The sequence below is a fragment of the Gorilla gorilla genome, chromosome 6 (genome assembly GCF_029281585.2).
Source record: "Gorilla gorilla gorilla isolate KB3781 chromosome 6, NHGRI_mGorGor1-v2.1_pri, whole genome shotgun sequence".
NCBI lineage: Eukaryota > Metazoa > Chordata > Mammalia > Primates > Hominidae > Gorilla > Gorilla gorilla.
In genome coordinates, this window is record NC_073230.2 from 147,164,561 (window position 1) to 147,177,793 (window position 13,233).

A 13,233-nucleotide genomic window follows, 5' to 3' on the forward strand; every position below is an offset into this window, starting at 1 on the left:
TAGCGTCCTTAGGAGCCACTTTTGTATTTTGATAGACAGAGAAAGAAGTTGGACAACTTTTCTTAAACAGAAAGGATATTTTTAAATTTCCTAAAACTGTTAATATATGTAATCAAAACGATAGCTGAAATAACTCATTAGGACCTCATTGCATTTTCGTTGTGCTAAAGATTTAGATAATAGCATCATCAGATGAAATAAACTTTTACCCACTTTAATGGAACTTATGTATGGCCAAGTGCTTTTGAATTCCTATAAGGTGAAACAGAGTACATCAGAGAGTACCATTTACATAGAATAATGTCACACACGAAGCCAGATTACATTTGTTAGATGATGAGGTAGTTTTAGTATCTGTTATAGTAAGTCCTATTACCCATATCTCTGAATGAAAGCTCATGCTAACTTTTTGTTTTTTGTTGTTTTTTTTTTTTGAGATGGAGTCTTGCTCTGTCACCCAGGTTGGAGTGCAATTGTGCTCACTGCAACCTACGCCTCCTGGGTTCAAGTGATTCTCCTTGCCTCAGCCTCCTGAGTAGCTGGGATTACAGGTGCCTGCCACCACATCCAGCTAATTTTTGTATTTTTAGTAGAGACAGGGTTTCACCATGTTGTTCAGGCTGGTCTTGAACTCCTGACCTCAGGTGATCCACATGCTTCGGCCTCCCAAAGTGCTGGGATTACAGGTGTGAGCCACTGCACCCAGCCAATTTTTGCTCTCTTTTATCTCCATCATATTTTTTAAAAATTACCATCTATCTACTATTAAACATTACAGGAATATATAACTTAAAAGTGAAAATTCCCTGTAATGTTGTTTGTTTATATTCTTTCAGATTTTTCTATGTATACTCATTTTTCTCTAAATTGAATTCATAAATTCATATTTCAATATTAATTATATTTGTGAAAGTTACCCTTCTCAAAGGCAACCACTACTACCAGTTTCTTCTGTATTTTTTCTAAAGATAGTCTATGCAAAAACTCCATATAAATCTTTTTTTTTTAATGGTATTATTTGAGGTTAGGAGTTCGAGACCAGCCTGGCCAACATGGTGAAAACCCATCTCTACTAAAAAAATACAAAAATTAGGTGGGTGTGGTGGCACATGCTCATAATCCCAGCTACTTGTGAGGCTGAGTCATGAGAATCACTTGAACCTGGGAGGTGGAGGTTGCAGTGAGCTGAGATTGCACCACCGCACTGCAGGCTGGGCAACAGAGTGAGACTCTGTCTCAAAAAAAAAAAAAAAAAAAGTCCATGGGTAATCAGTACAGTGACAATGTGATATTGGTGAAAATAACAGGCAAATAGTTCAATAATTCAATGAAACAAAAAGCACAGCCCAAAAATAGACCCACAGTATATAGTCAAATGATCTTTGTTGAAGGAGCAAGGCAGCCTGGGCAACAAAGTGAGCATGTATTCTATGCTTATTCTACTTTTTCATACTTGACATATGTTGGAGATCCTTCCATATCTATATATGAAAAGCTGCCTCTTTCTTTTCTAGAGATGCATGGTATCTTGCAGGCAGCACATTAATTTATTTCACCTATTGATGGACATTTAAATTATTTTCCATATTTTGGGATTGTAAGCAATGTCCAATAAATAACCATGCAATTGTGTCATTTCGAACGTGAATATTTTTATAGGATAACTTTCTAAAATTAGAATCATTAGATCAAAGGGTATATGCACTTTAAATTTCGGTTACATATTGCCAAACTGTACTCCCTAGACAGTTCTGCCATTTCACAATTCCACTAGTACAATGTGTTCTCGTTAGCTGAGAGGTAGAAAAACAGTAACTCATTTAGTTTAATTTGCTTTTCTCTTATGAGTGAACTTGGTCATGTTTAAATAGGTTTAAGGAGCCATTTGCAGTTACTTTCTATAAATTGCCTGTTATTATTTGCTGACTTTTTAAATTATACTTTAATTTCTAGGGTACATGTGCACAACGTGCAGGTTTGTTACATATGTATACATGTGCCATGTTGATGTGCTGCACCCATTAACTTGTCATTTACATTAGCTATATCTCCTAATGCTATCCCTCCCCCCTCCCCCCACCCCACAACAGGCCCTGGTGTGTGATGTTCACTGCCCTGTGTCCAAGTGTTCTCATTGTTCAATTCCCACCTATGAGTGAGAACATGCAGTGTTTGGTTTTCTGTCCTTGCGATAGTTTGCTCAGAATGATGGTTTCCAGCTTCATCCATGTCCCTACAAAGGATGCGAACTCATCCTTTTTTATGGCTGCATAGTATTCCATGGTGTATATGTGCCACATTTTCTTAATCCAGTCTATCATTGATGGACATTTGGGTTGGTTCCAAGTCTTTGCTATTGTGAATAGTGCCGCAATAAATATACGTGTGCATATATCTTTATAGCAGCATGATTTATAATCCTTTGGGTATATACCCAGTAATGGGATGGCTGGGTCAAATGGTATTTCTAGTTCTAGATCCTTGAGGAATGGCCACACTGTCTTCCACAATGGTTGAACTAGTTTACAGCCCCACCAACAGTGTAAAAGTGTTCCTATTTCTCCACATCCTCTTCAGCATCTGTTGTTTCCTGACTTTTTAATGATCACCATTCTAACTGGTGTGAGATGGTATCTCATTGTGGTTTTGATTTGCATTTCTCTGATGGCCAGTGATGATGAGCATTTTTTCATGTGTCTGTTGGCTGCATAAATGTCTTCCTTTGAGAAGTGTCTGTTCATATCCTTCACCCACTTTTTGATGGGGTTGTTTGATTTTTTCTTGTAAATTTGTTTAAGTTCTTTGTAGATTCTGGATATTAGCCCTTTGTCAGATGAGTAGATGGTAAAAATTTTCTCCCATTCTGTAGGTTGCCTGTTCACTCTGATGGTAGTTTCTTTTGCTGTGCAGAAGCTCTTCAGTTTAATTAGATCCCATTTGTCTATTTTGGCTTTTGTTGCCATTGCTTTTGGTGTTTTAGTCATGAAGTCCTTGCCCATGCCTATGTCCTGAATGGTATTGCCTAGGTTTTCTTCTAGGATTTTTATGATTCTAGGTCTAACATTTAAGTCTTTAATCCATCTTGAATTAATTTTTGTATAAGGTGTAAGGAAGGGATCCAGTTTCAGCTTTCTACATATGGCTAGCCAGTTTTCCCAGCACCATTTATTAAATTAAATTAAACTTCCTCACTTCTTGTTTTTGTCAGGTTTGTCAAAGATCAGATGGTTGTAGATGTGTGGTATTATTTCCGAGGGCTCTGTTTTGTTCCATTGGTCTATCTCTCTGTTTTGGTACCGGTACCATTACCACGCTGTTTTGGTTACTGTAGCCTTGTAGTATAGTTTGAAGTCAGGTAGCATGATGCCTCCAGCTTTGTTCTTTTGGCTTAGGATTGACTTGGCAATGCGGGCTCTTTTTTGATTCCATATGAACTTTAAAGTAGTTTTTTCCAATTCTGTGAAGAAAGCCATTGGTGGCTTGATGGGGATGGCATTGAATCTATAAATTACCTTGGGCAGTATGGCCATTTTCACGATATTCATTCTTCCTAACCATGAGCATGGAATGTTCTTCCATTTGTTTGTGTCCTCTTTTATTTTGTTGAGCAGTGGTTTGTAGTTCTCCTTGAAGAGGTCCTTCACATCTCTTGTAAGTTTGGTTCCTGGGTATTTTATTCTCTTTGTAGCAATTGTGAATGGGAGTTCACTGATGATTTGGCTCTGTTTGTCTGTTATTGGTGTATAGGAATGCTTGTGATTTTTGCACATTGATTTTGCTCACTGATACTTTCATTCACATCTGCTGTCTGAGGATTCCATTCAGACATATTTCTTCTCTTTGATGACTCAAGAGTTTGGGGTGGGGGGTGGGGGCAGGTACAGTGGCTCACGCATGTAATCCCAGCTCACAGAGGCAGGCAAATCACACGAGGCCAAGAGTTCGAGACCAGCTTGGCCAACATGGCCAAATCCCATCTCTCTATATATATATAAAAATAAAACAATAACACAAAAATTAGCCGGGCATCATGGCGTGCACCTGTAATCCCAGCTACTTGGGAGGCTGAATCAGGAGAATCGCTTGAACCCAGGAGGTGGAGGTGGCAGTGAGCGAAGATTGCACCACTACACTCCAGCCTGGTCAACAGAGCTAGACTCTGTCTCCAAATAAAAAAAAGAAAGAAAGAAAAAAAGAGTTTGTGGGGAATATCTGTGTTCCAGGTTTCTCTGGAGATCAGAATTCCTCTGTCCCTTCCATCCACTACTTCTGCATAGATTTGTATAGACTTTAAATCTAAGTGAGTTCTATAGGAGCCTGCTTTTTTTGAGGCCATTTAACCCTACCTGTTGGTGTTTAGGGTTTCATGGAGGTTTCTTTGTTCCCAGTTGTATTGAAGATGTCTGTTGTCTTTTTTCTTCTGCCTTCCTAGTTCCCCTCTCTCTTATATAAAGACATTTGGGGAAATTCAGAAACTCTTCTGCCATCATAATCTTGCTGTTTCTAGCGATCTCTTATAAAATCTTAAGCAAAGTGGCTAAGGGAGTCCTTCCAATGTTCAGAGATCTGAGTTACATAATGAGTCACCACCTGGGCTGCATTGCTGACAATGAATTTATCCTCACCCTGAAAGTTTGGTACCTTATTTAAGGACAAGGCTACTCTCCACAATTATCCTGTTGCTGGGGCTCAGAAACCAGTAACCCAAGATACGGTTCTTTGACATGCTGAACTGGAGAAGCCTCAAGATCTCTCTGACCTGCCCCCCTATCCACTACGGCCCCTGCCGTCTCTCCCAAAGCCTTTGTCTGACATCCAGACGCACCACTTTTTCCTCTTCTCCGCATAAAACCAATAGGGTAACCCCACCTGAACAGACACTTTCACAAGATACTGTACAAGTTAATCTCTGCTCCCTGATCCATTCACTCTCCCTAGTAATTTTATCAACAGAATTCCTCTTCTCTGCCCTCCTGTAATTTGTTTTGCCAGGATGGTGTATAAGCTTCTGCACCCCATTGGGGGATGGGTAATCACTCTGTGATTCTTCCCATGTATGTGCATTAAATAAATTCGTGTGCCTTTTCTCCTATGAATATGCATATTGCCAGTGATTTTTTTTCAGCAAACCTCCGGAGGACCAAGGGGAACTTATGCCTTGACACCCCTCCTCTGTCAAGCTATAATTTTCAAAGCATTGAAAATATGACTGGTCAAAGAAGCCAGGCCCAGTGGCTCCCGTGTTCAATCCAAGTATTTTGGGAAACCAAGGCAGGAGGATCTCTTCAGCCCAGGAATTTGAGACCTGGGCAACATGATAAAACCTCATCTCTACAAAAAAAAAAAAAAAAAAAAAAAATACAAAAATTAGCCAGATATAGTGGTGCAGACCTATACTACTCTCAGCTACTCAGAAGGTTGAGGTGGGATGATCACTTGAGTCCAGAAGGTCAAGGCTGCAGTGAGCCATGATTGTGCCACTGCACACCAGCCTGGGCAACAGAGCAAGATCCTGTCTCCAAAAGTATATATATAATATGAAAAGATGCCAAAAGTCTGTTTAACTTATTAATAAGGAGAGAAAAGAAGAGAGGGTAAAGCTAGTTCCAAGAGGATTCTAGTAACAAGGGTTTAAGTAATCCATCAGGAATGGCCTTTCAAAAATTTAGAAAAAAAATTGCTGGGTTGGATATAAAACTGATTATTGCCCCATAGGGTAATACAACATAATTTTGGGGTTATCTTTGCTACTAGACAAAATCTACAAGTCAACATGTAAGTTCAAAAAGAAGATTTTTATCAACTAGTAAAGGGTACTAAAGAATTAAAGAATCCTGGGCCAGACACAGCGGCTCACTCCTATAATCCTCGCAATTTGGGAGACTGAGGCAGGAGGATTGCTCAAGCCCAGGAGTCCAAGACCACCCTGGGCAACAAGCAAGACCCTTTAAAATTTTATCCAGCATGGTGGTGTGTGCCTGTGGTCCTAGCCGAGGCAGGAGGCTCACTTGAGCCCAGGAGTTCAAGGTTGTAGTGAGCTATGATTGCACCACTGCACTCTAGCCTGGGTGACAGAGCGAGACCCTATCTCTAAAAAAAAAGAAAGAAAGAAAGAAACTATAGGCTGGGCACAGTGGCTCATGCCTGTAATCCCAGCACTTTGGGAGGCTAAGGTGGGTGGATCACAAGGTCAGGAGTTCGAGACCAGCCTGGCCAATATGGTGAAACCCCATCTCTACTAAAAATACAAAAATTAGCCAGTTGTGGTGGTGGGGCCTGTAGTCCCAGCTACTTGGGAGGCTGAGGCAGGAGAATTGCTTGAACCTGGGAGGCAGAGGTTACAGTGAGCTGAGATGGTTCCACTGCATTCCAGCCTGGGCGACAAAGTGAGATTCCATCTCAAGACAAAAAAAAAAAAAGTACATGAAATTAATCAAAGGCAAACTTGAACAGAGGCCCGATAAAGTAAAACTTTTATGGCAGGGGCTGCAGAACAAATCAAACGTATCCTTGCTAATTTCAAAAACTACCAGTTCTTTATTGGTGACACATGATTCCAGATGACATGGTTGCTCTACTGGATTACCCTGAGGGTAGTGTGACCCCCATATATGATTTTCTTTAGGGATGGTTTAGAAATGGAAAAATGTTAACTAATTTGGCAATTACTTTGGATCTATCACCTGTCATCATAATTGGTTGGTGCTTGTCATCCACACAGCACCAGGACTTAAGACAAATGGAACTGAAGTCATCTTGAGCTTTTCATTTATTTTGATGTATTTGAAGTACAGGTATTGTTCTTAAGGAAATTACACGTTATGTAGGTTGTCTAAAAATAAAATGCATTTAAACTCATTTGAGAGAATACGTCTTAGTTTAACACGTTAATATTTAAACTAAATCCATCCTGCAGCTGCTTCTTCCTGAAGACACCTGGCTGTAGGCCACTACAAGAAAGCATAATACTGTCATCAGATAACTTCTACAGTGGAAACTACTTCTGGGGCTAGAATATAAAAAACAAGAATCTTTTTTTATTTATTGTAGAGACAGGGGTCTCCCTATGTTGCCAAGGCTGGTCTCGAACTCTTGGACTCAAGCGATCCTCCTGCTTTGGCTTCCCAAAGTGTTGGGATTACAGGCATGAGCCACCATGCCTGGTCTAAAAAACAAGAATCAAAAGTTTTAATTCCTAGTTGCAGTAAAAAGAAAGACCATGCTCATAGCAGTGACAGCATTGGAAGTGGAGCCTTATCCATTTTATTGCCTAAAACGGAAGTAGTGACTCTGGAAGAGATTGCCAAGAGAATAAAAAGAGACTAATTCAGTTGGAAAAAAGGAAAAAAGAAACTAAGGCACTATGCAACCACATACAGACACACACACACACACAATCAAAACATACCCCACACCTGGTATAAATGAGTTGCTGCTGCGTCTCCACTGACAGTTTTAAGCCTTTCCATTCCTCTTGTTTCATCGATAAAAATTATGATACTAAATCATTGGACTGTCCCCACTTTCTGCCAGTGCTCAATCCTGATCAAACCTCTGATTCTTGAACTCTCTCAGAAATAACCTTAGGCCAGGCCTGGTGGCTCATGTCTGTAATCCCAGCACTTTGGGAAGCCGAGGCAGGAAGATCGCTTGAGCCCAGGAGTTTGAGACTAGCCCGGACAACATAGTGTGATCTCATCTCTATAAAAAAGACCTCAAATATTAGCCAGGCATGGTGGCATGTGCCTGTAGTGCCGGCTACTCAGGAGGCTGAGGTGGGAGGATCACCCGAACCCAGAGAAGTCAAGGCTGCAGTGAGCACTCCAGCCTGGGTGACAGAGTGAGACCCTGTCTCAAATTTTTAAAAAATATAAAATAAAAATAACCTTAACGTAAAGGCTAAATTCTACAAGGAGCATCTTTTCACTCCCTCTTGCCAAGACACTCCCTGTTTCCCCAGAGTACGGTCTCCCTTGCTGCACCAAGCTCAATAAACGTAACCTTAACTACAAGATGTATTTATGGTAGTCTTTGATAGTGTGTGAGTGTTAATAGATGTGGAGGACCTTATCAAGATAAACCTGAGACTCTTTCTGCTATAAACAGGTCTTTAACCCAGTAAGAATGTACATGCATTATCTGAGATCCTTTTTGTCTTTATCTGCTAGTACCCCCCACCACCCGCCTGACATTGCAATGTGTATGTTGAGTTGAATCTGAATCTGACCTCAGATTATTTGATTGAAGCCATTCAATGTAAGATTTATCTTGTGTTCCTAGAAATAACATCTCCAGAACTTTTTGGGTTGTCTGGTCATAAGTTTATTGTTCTTTGATATAAAGATGTCCAGTCTTCTAAACCTTGCTTCTGTTTTTCTGGGTGATTATCCAGTATCTTGAGTCTCATTTTTCTGCAACAGGAAAAGTCTATGGAGAGAGGATGAACATAGGCCCAGTGAGTCCATCCTCCAGGTGGCCCAGGGCTGAAGACTTCCAAGGGTCTCATTAGACGAGTGCCCTTTATATAAACTTTGCCTCAGATCTCTTTTCCAAAACTCTTCAAGGATTGTTTCCTCAATCTTGTCTTTGTATCTCTGAAAATGTCTTTATTTTGTTTTATTTCCCCAGAGGCTTCACTGGTGATGACTTGTCTTTGGCCAGGTTTGGGAGACATGTAGTTTCACGAGCACCACTCTAATCAGTCTCGGAAGTCTCCTGACTCTAAAATTCTGCCTCCTTTAGGCCAAATACCTACCTTTCTTCATGCTGTCTTGCTTCAGGGTCAATTCATGCAACTATCATTCCTTCTTTTTTTTAGGTCAAGGGTAAAATGGATCTTTATCGATTTTAAGTGACAAATAAAAATGGTATTATTTATAGTATACAGCATGATGTTCATGCACCTATCCTTCCAACTGGCACAGTTTACAAAGACAACCCGGGATTATAGCGGCCACTTTTAGAAATCTTTGGTATAAATAAGATTGTTCATTTGACATGCCCTTTAGGAAAGCAAAACACAATTTTAACTGTCCAATGGTCTACTTTTTCTTTTTTCTTTTTTGCTCCCAGCCCCACCTGGTCTGCTTTCTTTAATTAAGATGAGGAGGCTTCCAAGTGCAATTTGCCCTTTAAAACTACCTCTCTAAAATACCCTTTAAGTCCACTGAAAAGTTTGAGAACTTAAAGCAGGTTCACGTGTGTCTCCGTCTGACTCCTATTCCCCTCGTTCTTGTTTGTATCTTTCCTTTTCCTCTCCAGATTTTGACTGGTGTGTGCATTTTAAACCTTGATCATATTCATATCCCTATGCCATATATTAATATTAATAGAAGACTTCTCAAACCCCAGAATGGACAGAAAAAGGTATATTGAAGAATTCAGACCTGTCATGACCACTAGCAACTATATTTTGATAAGATCAGAAGATACAAAAACTTGGTGAAAAAAATAATTAGCTTAATCATGAGAAGGATTTACAAATTAATGAATTTTTAAGGGAAATTTAATAATTTTTTTCAACAAAGAGACCTGTCAATATTTTAAACAAAGACGTTATGGGAAAATTAACAGTCCTATCCTAATTAAAAGGAGAAGCAAAAACATTAAACTTGTAAAATGTGTTGTCTTTTACAATTTCATCTTGCTAAAAGCTCGGAGTTTAAAGGAAATAATGAGAGATTTAATTGTGAGTTAAGCTAATGTCATTGGTTAGGGTTACAAGATTTAAAAAGTTGACTATACAGAGCTTTTGGCATAATTTAGAGTCAACTTTAGTTATTAATGCAGATGTTTATACATTATATTTTAAAGGTTTATGTAATATTCTTGGTTAAAAAGGTAAATCTCAGATTGAGTCAATATTAACTCCAACAAACTAGAGTTAATATTGGTTTAGAGACAAATAATATTGATTGAGAGATAACACTGTCTTTCCCCAGGTTTTGTCATATGAGAATTTTGTTAGCACAATACTTTCGTTTGTGCAAGACTGAAGTTTCTCAAGATTAAAATTTCCAAAATTCCTTTCGTTGGTCAAGTAAATATAAGATGACAAAAATACAAAATCGTATTCAATTAATTGAAATGGTCATAGCAGACGTCTTTTTAAAGGGTTTAATATTGTGAAATTTTTATACTGCTCCAAATCATGAAGGCTTAATGCACTGGCTAAAATTGTAATTTCCAGATCCTTAATTAGCTTTGATACCTTAGATAAAAGTTAAATTTAGCTCATTAATAAGTTATCACTGAATGCCCAAAAAGTATACTAGTAAGAAAAAGATACAGAAATTTAGTCACTAAACATAGTTTTAATTTGCCATTACTTCTTAAAATGGCTAAATTAAAAGTTTGTGTAAATGCTTTTAGAATAATGTCATATATTTATTTTTGCCACTTTATATTTGAGTTAATAATCTAACATGCGTATTCACTGAAAAAAAGACAATTCTTGGCTTCATGTTCTTTAATTTTCTTTTCTATCTAAAGGCAATAGAATTATTTTTGTTAAATATGGCAATTAATGTAAATGGTACAATAGATACAAAAATATGTAAAATATATAAATATATAGATGGTACAAAAAATGATTTCTCTATTCAGGAAATTGTTGCAGAAAATTAAAATGGTAAATTCAATATGATAAGCATTATTTTATTTAATATATTTATAAAATTATATATTAAGACTAAAGTTAAAATCTTTCTGTTTATCATCTGTTTGTGTATTTATCTCTCTGTCTAAATTCTTGCACATAGAGCAGTATTAGTAAATTATTTACTACAATTTGTTACGTGAATAGTGAACCAAAAGGAGAAAATTATATTTTGTGTTTTTCTGTAAAATGACTCAGTCATTTTTTCTCACAGATGTACCTTTTTTAGCACTATAATATTCTATTAGCCCTCATTCCTTTGGACATGCTTTTAAACTATTTTAACAAAACAAAACAAAAAAACCCTCACAGCTTAAAAGAATTAAAAGTTTCTACTAATTATTGTTTCTTGTTATGGTGTGTTTTCAAATATTGCCTGGAGAGAACAAACATTTGGGTAACCATTACCTGCCTCTAGAGACTGTCTCATGTTTTTATATCTCTTCTTCTCTGAAAACTCTTCATTTTGCATTCCCCAAATTTAAGCCCCAAATTCAGGCCCCAAATTCAGAAAAATAAGAGGATATGGACAATGGAGTTAATTTACAGCTGGACTTTCCACCTGTAAACTCTTTGTCTCTAGGTCTCCTGGATGACATTTTGACACTCAGACAAGATAAGGGCAGTTTTATGATATGCTGGTTAAAGGGTAAAGCTCCCCCTGGTGATCCCGCACCCCCCAAGGTCAGTTTCTTTACTGATGATGTGCAACAGGTCAAACCAGCTGAGTTAGCTAGGCTTGATTATGTGGCTCAAGAGAGAAAAATTCCTGCTGGGAAGCTTGGTTTTGAGTTCTAGCCTGAGCTAACGCATTCCTCACACAGATCTTGGCGGTTCAATCTGGAAACTTGGTGTGCTGCGTGTGAATACAGATGCTGGGAAGCTTAGCCTGGGATGCCATCTCTCTGACCCCTAATGCTTGGCTGAACTCTTCTGCTGCACTAGGTCTTTCCTCTGTAAATCACAGCATTGCATCACTATACGCTGGAGTCTGGTGAGTACTCACAGATGTCTCAGCTTGGAAAATCTTTTCCGTGAAGATATCTTTTTATGACTAAGCTATCATGAAATTTCTCGAAGGGTTCCCTAGGTACCACAAAGATTTATTTTAAAAATAAGTAAAAATAATCAGATTTGTCATTCTCCAAATTTTCACCAATTTGAAACTACTGTGCAAAATTTAAGATGAAAGACGGGTAGCTTGATAAATCACAGCAAAAGTTCACCTTTCCAGATTAATTATGTATAAGTAAAATACATTAATACAAACATGTACCCATCAGTTTTGTACTTTTCAGGTTAAAAGAAATATACCTATGTTTAAATAGGTATATAATAGTTATATAATAATAGTTATTAATCATAGTTATATAATAATAACAACTGCCAAAATAACTATTAAAAGACTTTTTTCCCAGTATTTTAGATGTAAATATTCTTGTCAATTGTAAACAATTACAGTGCACTTTATGGGATAAATTAAATGCCTTGGAGATAGATTATGGCATCATTGTTTGTCTCTCCTTCATATATAACTATCCACAGCTTTAGTACCTTGGACCCAACAACTCTCCTTCCCTACTCAAGTAAGAAAAATGCCTTGATTATTTAACCTGTATTAGGAAATTATCAGTGCCCTATACAGACCTTTGTATATTCCCTTTGTATGGCATGGGTTAACCTCTATTGACCTTCTTATTTGGAGATAAGGACAAATGCTTATCTCCAGAACTGCCTAGAGAATGACATCGACTCTTGTCAATACTAGGGAATGTATTAACTAAATATGTATTAATTGAAGGTAAATGATGGATCTGTGAGTCGTTTTCAGGGTAGCATGTACCAGCCTGTCAGCAATATTTAGTATTAATAATTGCATTTATAATTTCCACTGGTTTCGGTGGAGCTTGAGGGACTAAGTCTGGTCACATATTGGAATATGTCTATGCAACTAGCTCACTGTAAGAGACACCCTCCTTGAGCAGGCTCTGGGCTTTCTGGTACCAAGGTGCTCACACAGGTCACTGGTGTTTTAATACCTGAAGACAAAGCATAATCAGAACAACCATGTGGTGTGAAAGTAAGGAAGTCTTCATCTGAGATCTCTAGACACTCCCAATGCATTTTCTTCTCCTGCTATTGCTTTATTTGTTGCCTGTAATAAAGTACAAACTGGGTCCTATGGATCCCTTCAGGAATCAAATACTTGATCAAAATAATTAATGTATCTTTTGATAACCCTAATTGAATTATGTTCATTGGTAGTTCATACTTAAACATAAAAGCTGGAGATTGTCAGGCAAGCTATGCTATTACTGATTCGAATTCACTCTTGGCATATGAGCCTTTCTCAAAAGTCAGTTGACTTCAGATAACTGAGTTAACTAACCTCAAGTGGATCTGCCAGTTAGCATAAAATGAAAGAGCAATTATTGGTCCAATCAACATTTCCCAGCAAGCTTTGGTCATTCTTTACTTATTTTTAGGATGGATTGAGACTTTTTCTTGCCAGACCATCATTAAAGACTTTGAATGCTTTTCCTTTTACTCAAAAACTGTATTGTTCTTATACCCAA

General features: G+C 37.9%; 1 protein-coding gene across 4 annotated transcripts in view; it reads left to right on the forward strand.

Moving 5' to 3' along the window:
- The first annotated feature begins 11,494 nt into the window (after positions 1-11,494).
- Positions 11,495-13,233, forward strand: part of AKR1D1 (aldo-keto reductase family 1 member D1) — a 53,392-nt gene continuing 51,653 nt past the window's right edge. For 2 of the 4 annotated variants that reach the window (XM_055347203.2, XM_055347204.2), the window contains exon 1: positions 11,495-11,651. The gene's annotated coding sequence lies outside the window, so the exon portion shown is untranslated. The remainder of the gene's footprint in view (positions 11,652-13,233) is intronic. The other 2 variants (XM_055347201.2, XM_063708794.1) reach the window with 2 other exon arrangements.